We start from the raw sequence: 10,096 nt of genomic DNA on the forward strand, positions 1-10,096 counted from the left end.
GAGCACCGCGCGCGCGCCCGGCAGCCAATTAGCCCGGCCGCTTAGGGAGGGGCGGGGGGACGGGTGCGCGTGCGCGCGCTTTCGGAGAGGGTGTGGGGAGGAAAGGGGGCAGAGCTGGCGGCGGGAGCGCGCGTTAAAGGGAAGCCCGGGGCGGGGCGGGAGGAGCGAGGAGGAAGGACGAGGCGGCGGGGTGCGGGGGGGGGGAGGGTGAACTGAAGGATTCTCGGGGGTCTCTGTGGCCGATGGCGGCAGAACGGAGAGGGGGCGACCGCACAGCTCGAACTTTCTTTGCTTCTCTTTTCCTTTGTTCCACCGGCTCCTGCCCGCCCCCCCCGGTGCACGTCCGTCCACTCCCCCCCCCCCCCCCCCCACCGGTGCACGTCCGCGCGGGCAGCAGAGGACGGTGCGAGTTTGCTTTGGGGTGGCACTGCACCGAGTGGGGCGAACCCCCGTCTGGCGCTCTGTGCCGCCGCCCCGTCCCTTACATCACAGCCGGGGGCAGCTCGGCTCTGTTATATAAACTTGCATGGGCTCACGACGACAGGCAGCGAAATACGTGGTAGTGGGTACGGAGGTAATGACAGCCCCAAATATTTCCCCCTTCTTAAGGGAATTTAAAGCCATGCTTCTGGTGTTCCACATCTAGAAGGAAAAGTTTCTCCCTGCGTCAATCGTGGGGTTTTGTGCTTTTCCCGACTCGTGGCAAGGGCGGAGGTGCAGCCCGTGATGCCCAGCGGGCAGAGATAGGGATGGGAACACAGTAGGAACGAGGAGGGGGTGGGGGGCTGATCGGCAACGTGAGCAGCGCCCGCGTCCCATGGCCGGCAGCGGCGGCCATCCCTGCAGCTTTCTCTGCACATAAAGTCCACCTTGCTCCTGGCTGATGAGTTGTTGGGAGCTAACTTGCTGTATTGTCTCTTCCTGTCTCGTTTTTAAATAATCCCAGCAACGTTTTCACCTGTACTTAAAAGCACAGCAGTCAGCCAGGTCTTCCTGTTTCATGTGCAGTTACAATATATCTTTCTGCTGCTAATGAGCTTCCAGTGTCAGCTAGGTGGGTTCCTATCTGCTGGCGTGTGTTGACTTCTCGCAATGACTAATAACTCAGTAATTAAGAGAACACAATGCATTAAAATCACTTAAAGAATGCAGATCTTGTGCAAGCAGTGCCTCTTGTCATGCTGGAAGGTTGCTGGCCACATTGCATGCTCCTGGCATCACTTTACGCCCTTTTCTAAACTGATTTGCATCACACCTTTTTCTTCCAGGCATTCCAAAACAGAGTGCTGGAAGCACAGGGGAGAAGGACAGTGAATAGCCTAATTCAGACAGGGGTAGGATGGGGGCAGGTAGTGTCCCGGAATTTGGGTCATAAACGCCCAGTGCCAAAAAAAATCATGGGAGTGCTGAAGGGTTCCAGCACTGAGTGAAGGGTTTGAATCACTAAGAGCTGGGCCCAGATTTTATTTTTGGTGAGTAACCTCTGGCCAAAGCTAAAGTTAAGGATAACTAACTGAGGGAGATGGCTTTTATTGTCTCATGACCAGGACTTTGTGATTGTAGAGGTGGAAGTTTTTTTAAAGGAGACACTTAGAATCATAGAATCATTAAGGCTGGAAAAAAACAAGACCCATTCCCACCATGCTCACTGAACCATGTTCCTAATTGCCACATCTACCCTTTTTCTGAGCGCCTTCAGGGATGATGACTCCACCATCTCCCTGGGCAGCTTGTTCCAGTACCTTGCCACTCTTCCTGAGAAGATTTTTTTTATCTCAAACCTGAACCTCCCCTGGTGCAACTTGAGGCCATTACCTCTCATTCTATCACTGTTATCTGGGAGAAAGGCTGACTCCCACCTCACCATGGCCTTCTTTCAAGTACTGGTGGAGAGCCGTATAGTCTCCCCTCATCCTCCTCTTCTCCAGACTAAACTATCCCAGGTCTCTCTGCCATTCCTCATAAGGCATGTGCTCCAGACTCTTCATAACTTCACTGCCCTTCTCTGGACGTGCTCCGTGGCCTTGAAGTCTTGTTGCAACTGACCCAAATTTGAATACAGTACTCAATTACCACCTGCTAAGTGAAGAAGGCAGTGTAGTCAACTGCTCCCAGATTCATGCTTTTGACCTTCCAAAGTAATGTGTTTGGCCCTCAGATGTTAAAAGTTGCACAGTTTTGTATGATTCAAAATCCTTTGGAAGACTTTTTAAGTTTGGGTCACACAGGGTGAAATCCTGACCCTTCCAAAGTCAGAGGCAATTCTCCAGTGTTACCCTTCACCCCAAGCTAGAGTGTTAAACTGTTTTCCCTGCCTGGCTTTGTGTGGTTTCTAAAAGCTGATGCTATTTACAGCTCTGGGCATATCCAAAGGAATCTTAACTCCTACAGAAGCTTACAGCTTGCTCAGTGAGATGCACTGGGGTGCAGCTCTTCAGCACAGGCAGTCGCGCCATCAGGCTGTTATAGCTAAGGACACTTCTGTTAAGGCCTCTTGATTTAGAGTGTCTGCTACAAGGGCAGATACATCAATCAAAATCTGTGAAGTTGGAGAAACCTGAGCCAAGTTTCTACTTAAAAATGTTTAATTGAAGGATCAATTAAAATTATTATTATTATTTATTTATTTAGCTGTACTGAGATCCTGTCTCTGGCAAGTTTCACCCCTTTTTTTTTTTTTTTTTTTTTTTTTCAGTTAAAAACATGGAAATTAAATGCTCAATTATTGTTAGATGTCAAAACAAGAATTAGAAAAATGCAGCTTCGAATTTTATTCTGCATTTATGAATTATTGGTCACTCACATTTAAGCAGAAAATCACTTTACGACTGCTACTTAGGCTGAGAAATATACAGCATGTTTAGGTAGTAACTGATAAAACTTCATGCATACAGGATGCTCAAATTGAAGAGACTGAGTTTTCTGAGGCAGAGAAAAGACCAGGAAGCATGTCCACTGTGATACAGCTGAAAATATAACAGCAGCTCTCAGCATCTCACTTTCAAAACTTCAATATTTTGAAGTAAAGAGAGAGATGGAAAATATTCAATTGTCCATGGAACTCTTTGTTGTTCCATCAGTCTCTTTCAATCAAACCCTAATGAACCAGGTCATTTCATCCACTTGAACCACTATCAGCAGAAGATTGGAGGAATGCAGACACTGGAAAACTCTGTGGGACCTTCCCCCCTCTGTGTCCCTCTCCACATTCCTTTCCTTCTGCTCAATGTATCTGGTGAGGGCAGCTCTCATCAGTGGGCCCTCTCTCTCAGTATTCCCCCCCATCTTGATTTGATGTAGGCATGCAGAATGGCAAGAGTCTCTGCAGTGCCTTTATCCTCTCCCATAGCTGGCTTTCTTCCTACTACTATACTACTGTGATGGCACAAAGCCATAAGGATAGTCCAGAGGATCTGCCTTGCTCTTTATTCTTTTTCCCTCCCTGATAATTATTTCTCTCATTTGCTTATTCTCGCATTGCATCTGATTACTTTTTTTTTATGATTCCACTTTGCTTTTGTCTTCAATTTGCTAAATCCTACTCTGCATGTTGACAAATGTAAACTGAAACTCACAGCTATCTCAGTCTCTGAAGTCTCAGCTGTGCCTGAAGACATAGTGATTCAGACATCAGGATTCTTCCTGTTCATTTTGTTTTCCAGCTATTGGCATGTAGAATGAAGTGGAGGAGCAAGGATGGGTTTCTGGAAGGTATCTGCAAGCTGAAGTTTTATTAGATTTTTTTTTTTTTCAGTTAATTGTGTATGTCTTCATCCCTGAAAAAAAGACACCCTGTGTCAAGGAAAACATGATTGAATCCTGAACACCAGGTAAGCTTATTATTTAAATATTGCCTTGACAGAAATCTGTTTAAAGTATTTTCATGGCATTCTAAAGTGAAGTGATTGTGTGGGCACAGAGACAAGTTATTACTAGCTTTATTTGCTCTACAATAACGTAAACCCTCAAATCATTAGAATTTATTCACCTTAATCTTTTCAAGCCATTAGATATAAAAAAAATTTAAGTTGTGAAGCAAACAATTTGATATCTTTTTCACTCTATGCTTATCTAAAAAAGAAAAAAATCAAAACAAAGCAAAACAAAACAAAAAAAAACCAAACCAAGAAGAATTTTCAGCTCCTCCTCCTCCCCTTTGCTCAGCAGCAGAACAGATCCTGCTATCATTCAGCTGGAACCAGAAGAAACAAATCAGACAATGACTGGCATCAGAGATCCTCTCAGCTCTCAGGCATGGCACTATCCAGGATTGTAAAGAATAAAGATGAAACAGATTAAAGATGGGTGGAGGGAGGTACTAACTTCCTTCCATGTCCTTCATGAAAGCCTGGCTTTTTCTGCAAGATGGGGAATAAATCACTGCTTAGTGCACAGAGGAGAGGTTTATGTGGTGGTGTAGAGCCCAGCTTGATGTAATTGCACAGGTTACATTCTCTGATACTTTCTAGATAGAATCTGTTAACAAGTGAATCCTAGACTAAGTTACTGCTTTAAAAATCTCATCTTGTATGTACTGAAGGGAAAAATCTTTATTTCTGAAGCTATTTTACTGGAGTGAACTGTAACTGAGAGGATTCCCTGGATTGCCTGTAAAAAATCATCACCATATGTAGGAGAAATGTTGATAGATTAGAAAAGTGATGATAGATTAGAAAGTCAGTGTTTTTAGGTGTTTGTTTTAGTTTTTCCCCACAGCCTGTACAATGCCTCCATGTTCCTATTAATTTCTTTTGGTTTAGTAACATCTTAATTCAGAGTATTAGAAGTTGATTTTTCTGATTAAAAAAGGGTAAAAATTCTGAGGATCTCTTGTGGTTCCATAGGGAAAGTTACATCTTTACACAGATAGAACAAACCTTTGGCACTCCTGTTCCATTTCAGTAAAGTTAAGGTTCCAGAAGAATGTGGGCTAATGTCCTACATGATTAATGCATGCTTAAGGAGTAGCCTAGTGCAGCCACCACAGCAAACCAAACCCCATACAGCAGCCTTGTTCAGTCCTTTCAATATGAATGGCCAAATGTATTTCAGAAACCCAAAGGATCACAATCAGTCTGAAGCAGATTGTCTGCTTTGTAGAGAGCAGAGATTGCCCACATGTTCCCCACAGGGGATTCCCCTGGTGAAGTGGAAGTCCCCTGCAGCATTAAGTCTGAGTAGACATATCCTGCACTTTTTTTCCTGAAGATGCTGGCCAGACTGCCTGCTTTAGTCTATACTTGAAAGGAATAAGGGGGAATGTCTGCAGTTTGATAAGCTTAAGTCATCCCTTCTGGTTTATGGCACCTTCTAATGCCAATAAGGCAGCTATTGGTGGCTAAGTTCCAAGGAAAAACAGTAAACTTTTGTCTTGTCCTGAATGGTAACTGCTGTGGGAATAAAAGGCGGTTATTGTCTTTAGGCCAAGGCAGACTCTGATCAAATCCTGTCTGCTCTTCCCTAAGCAACTCTTGCAGTGAAAAGAAAAAAGAACAGTGAGTGCCCATCTTTTGCTTCAACCTGCAGTAAAGCAGGCAATCAACAAAAGCAGCAGCTTCAGGCAGGGACAGGCACTCGATGATACCATGATGGTTTTGAGGCAGCAGATGAACTCATAGGGAGGCAGGGGGTAGGACCCTATTGAAGCATACACTTGATTTTAAAAAGCTTCAGCACAAGTCTCAGTTCAAAAGAGACAGGGATCTTCTAAGAAAGAGTGCAGCGGAGGGCCACAAAGATGACAGTGGGCTTGGAGCATCTCCCATATAAGAAAAGTCTGAGAGACCTGGGACAGTTCAGCCTGGAGAAGTCTGACAGGAGATCTCATAACTGTTTATTGATACCTGGGGTGTGGGAGTCATGTTGAGTGTGGACACACTTCAGTGGCTAGGAGGAGTCGAAGAAGGAGCAATGGACAGAACCTGGAACACAGAAAGCTCCATACTAACGCAAGGAAGAACTTATTTACTGTCAGTGTGATGGAGCACTGGAACAGGCTATGTGGAGAGGCTGTAAAGTCTCCTTCTCTGGAGACATTCAAGAACCATCTGGACAACTACCTGTGTGACCTGAGTGACTTGCTGTAGAGAACTTGCTTTAGCAAGGGGGTTTAACTTTTCTTCCTGAATATCCTTTCCACAGTTCAGGGCCCTAATCAGTACTAGAGGACTTTTGGTCATTCTTGGGCTCAAATAATCTCTGCCATGCAAAAATAACTCAGACCTTTTCTGTCAGTTGAGACCTGAGCAGATATGAGGTGAGAATGCATCTAAATCTTAGCTTGGCTAATGAAATTCTCAGACGGGATCATATGTTTCAAGTGAAATTGATCTGTACAGCTAGGTATTATTTATACAGTGGAGGTACACAAATATTTGGCTGATAAGTGTCTATCTTAACCTAGTAATTAGGAAGTTTCAAGGAACCAGCAAGAACAAGATCTTCCACAAATATAGGTACCTATCTCCACTTGGGACTTTTAGGTAGTGGTTTCCTAGATTCATCTCCTGTAAATAAATGAGCAGAAGACCCTTGCACATTTAATCTTCTAGTGGTGAATGCATCACTGAGAATGTAAGGAATTGAGATTTAATTCTCTCTGCTGACTGAAAGGACAAAACTACTTGTTTATACTCCCTGCAGTGTGTCTTAACCACTATGGCATTTTGGTGCCTTGTTTATTTGTTCTCTCTCATTGCATTTCTTCTTCTCTCTGAAAAATATCTGTGTCTACACTGGATTGGAGCTTCAAATGTGAGAGGCCTAACAAACAGCCTAAAAGTCATTCTGCATCTTTTGATCTTTCACTCTTTTAATATTTAATGATCCCATTCAAATTGAACAGCATTAGCAAAAGAAATTAAGAAGTCTCACATCCCCTTCCCATGTCATGGTCTGCTTTCAAGGCAGCAACCTGAAATTATGTATCCCTTCAGGAAAACAAGTGCTTTGTGCCCATGTCTCTGCCATTCCTGGTGAGAAATCTAACTGCTTCCCAGTGTCGTTTTATTTGTTCTACCAGACCAGTATCTGCAAGTGCTATAGAAAAATCATAATCAGACTTAGAAATAGGAGTCAAATTGCTCTATGTGATAGAGAGTTTGGGCTTCTACTCTCAAAATTGAAGATATCACTTACCTAGAAATAGAAAATACAACAAGGCATCATTATCTGGAAAAACATACTGTAATAACAAAATTCATGTTACTGACTCATACAACTTTAGTTGTCATGTAGTTATGTATAAAGAAATCCTGTTTTTCAGATAAGAACAATTATCTTGAAAAAAAATGCTGTTTGGGAAAAGCAGAAATCAGTCACTCCCAAGAATGCCCACTAATTCAGCTAGCTGGTTATATTCCACAATCAGACTGCCAATGTTTATTACTCCTTTGAAACAATGAAAGATATAATTTGATTTTGGAAGAATTTCAATGATAGCTTTTCACTGCAGCTTGGATCATGCAGTTGTACTGGACCAGAGATCCCTGTTGTGGGGAATACCAGCTAAATGGCTTGTGTTGCTACATCTCCCACAAGGTGAAATGCCAGAGAAGATCTGAGCATCACGGCTGCCTCAACATCTGCTCACAATACCCACAAATCTGGACCAGAAATTGGTTGACAATTTAGATTTAATAGTCTAGCCATTACAGGCTTTTAAAATGCATTGATAAGAGCACAAAAGTTAAAGAAGGCAAGTGAAAAGCACACAGGCTTCCCCTCACTATGGTAGGCTAGGATAGGCCTAGAAGCAGATGTACATTTTCTTCATGAAAGCTTACTTCAAACTCCTCTGAAATCAGTGTAAACATTTCTGTTGACATTAATGTAGTTTGGATCAAATCCTAATTGCCACTACAGAAACTTTTTATCAATGCCATACATTATTTGCCATGTATGTATTTTAATAAAGCATATCTGAATGTACCATAGGGAGTGTGCTCCTTAAAATGAATGTCTTTTGAAACTGTAAAGGAGTAAATCCTCTGATAGAAGAATTTAGCTTAGCTTTAGTTATGAAGAAAGGCTTATTCATGATTTGATTTTGTAGGGAAAATAGAGAACTGTGCAGAAGTCTGTGGTTTTTTTGGGGGACAACTTCACATGAGCATTTTCTTCATTCTGATTCATTAACAGTTCATTCCCTCAAGCACGAGTTTGGTCTGAAAGTCTAAAATGTAAACCAAAATTGACTAAGAAGCATCAAAACCTGAGTGATTTGGTTACATGTACTTTATGTATTTTGGTTGTCAAAGGAGATATACAGGCACATTTGCTCAAAATTGTATCTAGATTTATTCAAAATCTTGTACATGTAATAGTATGCCTTTCTATAAAAATGGACTAAGTTTTAAATTGACACTGAAACCCTAAACCAGTTTTGTTTCATGTGGTTTCAGATTTTGTTGTTTGGGTGTCTTGGAGGAAGAATGTTTGTTTCTGGTAAATCTTGGGAATTAAAGTCAGGAAAGCTAAGATGGCCTGTGCAACTGAGCACATCCTCGGTTTACCATTCACAAAATATTTATAGTAGTCTCCTGGATTTAAAAAAACATTAGCCTTCCTGATATTTGTACAGAATTACAAGTGTTTCAAATCAAGATGCAAATTATTAATGTAGTTCTTGAAAGTATCAGTGAATACTTTCATTTTTCATTGCATAGCTGAAAAGGTGGACTGTGATGTCTTTTTTCTCTCCTAGAATAGAAGGAAACATACATTCGAGATTGCAGATGGCAACTGTATTCTTGGTAACAACAGTAACATGTGGTTTTAAAATTATATGGGAAGACAGAGACACTAAGTAAGCTACATATGATTATTATCACAGTTTCAGACTGAGCTGTAACTTTCTGCTTGGTTGTTATTTTTTGTGGTCTTCTCCACAGGGAGCTCCTTATAAGCAGATTGACATACATGTAATGGTAGTTCAAAATTCAGTGACTGAAACAATTAATGCCCTCAGCCCTGCTGTCTTCCAGCATCTGCCCTGTGGCAGGGATGGCTGAACAGCTCGTGAATCAGCTCCTGAGCCTTACAGTCTAGCATAAACCAAAATCAATGTTGGTTTACCTTAATAGGCCAATCTGTAAGCCCTGGTGGTTCAGAACTGATTCATGGACTGCTCAGCCCTAATGTTAGGAGGTGGCAACCTCTGGGAGCAGTCTGGTAACCTCTGTGAGGAGTCCTCAGAGAAGAGCAGTCACCACTTCAACCCTTTGGATTTAATTTGCCTCTATTTGCCATAGGCTGTAGATCTTGAATTATCATTTTCCTTCAGTCACCTAAGATCAAGATTAGGACTTGTGTTTCCCACTGCTCATAGCAGTGATAGATTTATAGTTGTGTACCCCAATGTGTTATCCCAAAGGTTACAGCATTTGGTCTTGAATATTGTGGGCAAAGGCAAAATTAATCTACTGACCAAATTTACTATTAACTGATGACAGAAATATTATGGAGGACATGTATTCCAAAACAACAACCAATATGAAAACATGTTTTTCTTGCCGGACACTTCCCTTCTGCGTAAATGCCTGGCAAGCACCATGTGCATACCTGTCAGCTTTGCCCATAGTACCAAGTACCTCAGTGTTTCTAATGAAGCCTTTTGTGATTTTCTTGTAAATGTTTCATACCAATCCAATATTTTTTTGAGAGATCCTTTTATGTCCAAACCTCACCTCTGTCACAGCTTGTGTTCTAAATCCTACTGCTGTAGGATCTCATGGTAAGTAGAGCACTCTGTGAGGGCACATGCCTCAATAGGAACTTTCTCTTCTTTTTCTCACAGTTTCTCTGAGATTTTACAGGTACATAAAGCACCAGATTGCCTGTTGTCTTCTTCACATGGCTGCCCCAGTAACAAAGCCACAGCCTTGTATCATTCCCCTGTGCTTCCCTGCAAGGCTTTTCACATCATCTTTTGAAGGCAGGGATTGCTTTCATAGGTTTTGCAGTCAATATGGCTTTTACAGGAACTCTACTAAAATCTTGTTTTGCTCATAAAGGGTTGATAGCCCAGGCAAAAAGTGCCTCTCCACAAATAAAATTCTTTATCCCTTCAATGAGCAGATGCTGCAATGTTATACGA

At 42.2% G+C, this 10,096-nt stretch overlaps 1 long non-coding RNA gene across 2 annotated transcripts; it reads left to right on the top strand.

The window, feature by feature from the left end:
• The first annotated feature begins 11 nt into the window (after window positions 1–11).
• LOC116652874 (uncharacterized) lies at window positions 12–7,930 on the top strand. Of its 2 annotated transcripts, none has more exons than XR_014942961.1 (3): window positions 12–574; window positions 3,755–3,830; window positions 4,165–7,930. It is a non-coding gene; the product is annotated as an uncharacterized LOC116652874 (long non-coding RNA). The 2 variants fall into 2 exon arrangements; XR_014942962.1 differs by having other exon boundaries at window positions 7,454–7,930.
• The last annotated feature ends 2,166 nt before the right edge of the window (window positions 7,931–10,096 follow it).

The sequence above is a fragment of the Coturnix japonica genome, chromosome 2 (genome assembly GCF_054131305.1).
Source record: "Coturnix japonica strain WE chromosome 2, WE-NBRP24, whole genome shotgun sequence".
Classification (NCBI taxonomy): domain Eukaryota; kingdom Metazoa; phylum Chordata; class Aves; order Galliformes; family Phasianidae; genus Coturnix; species Coturnix japonica.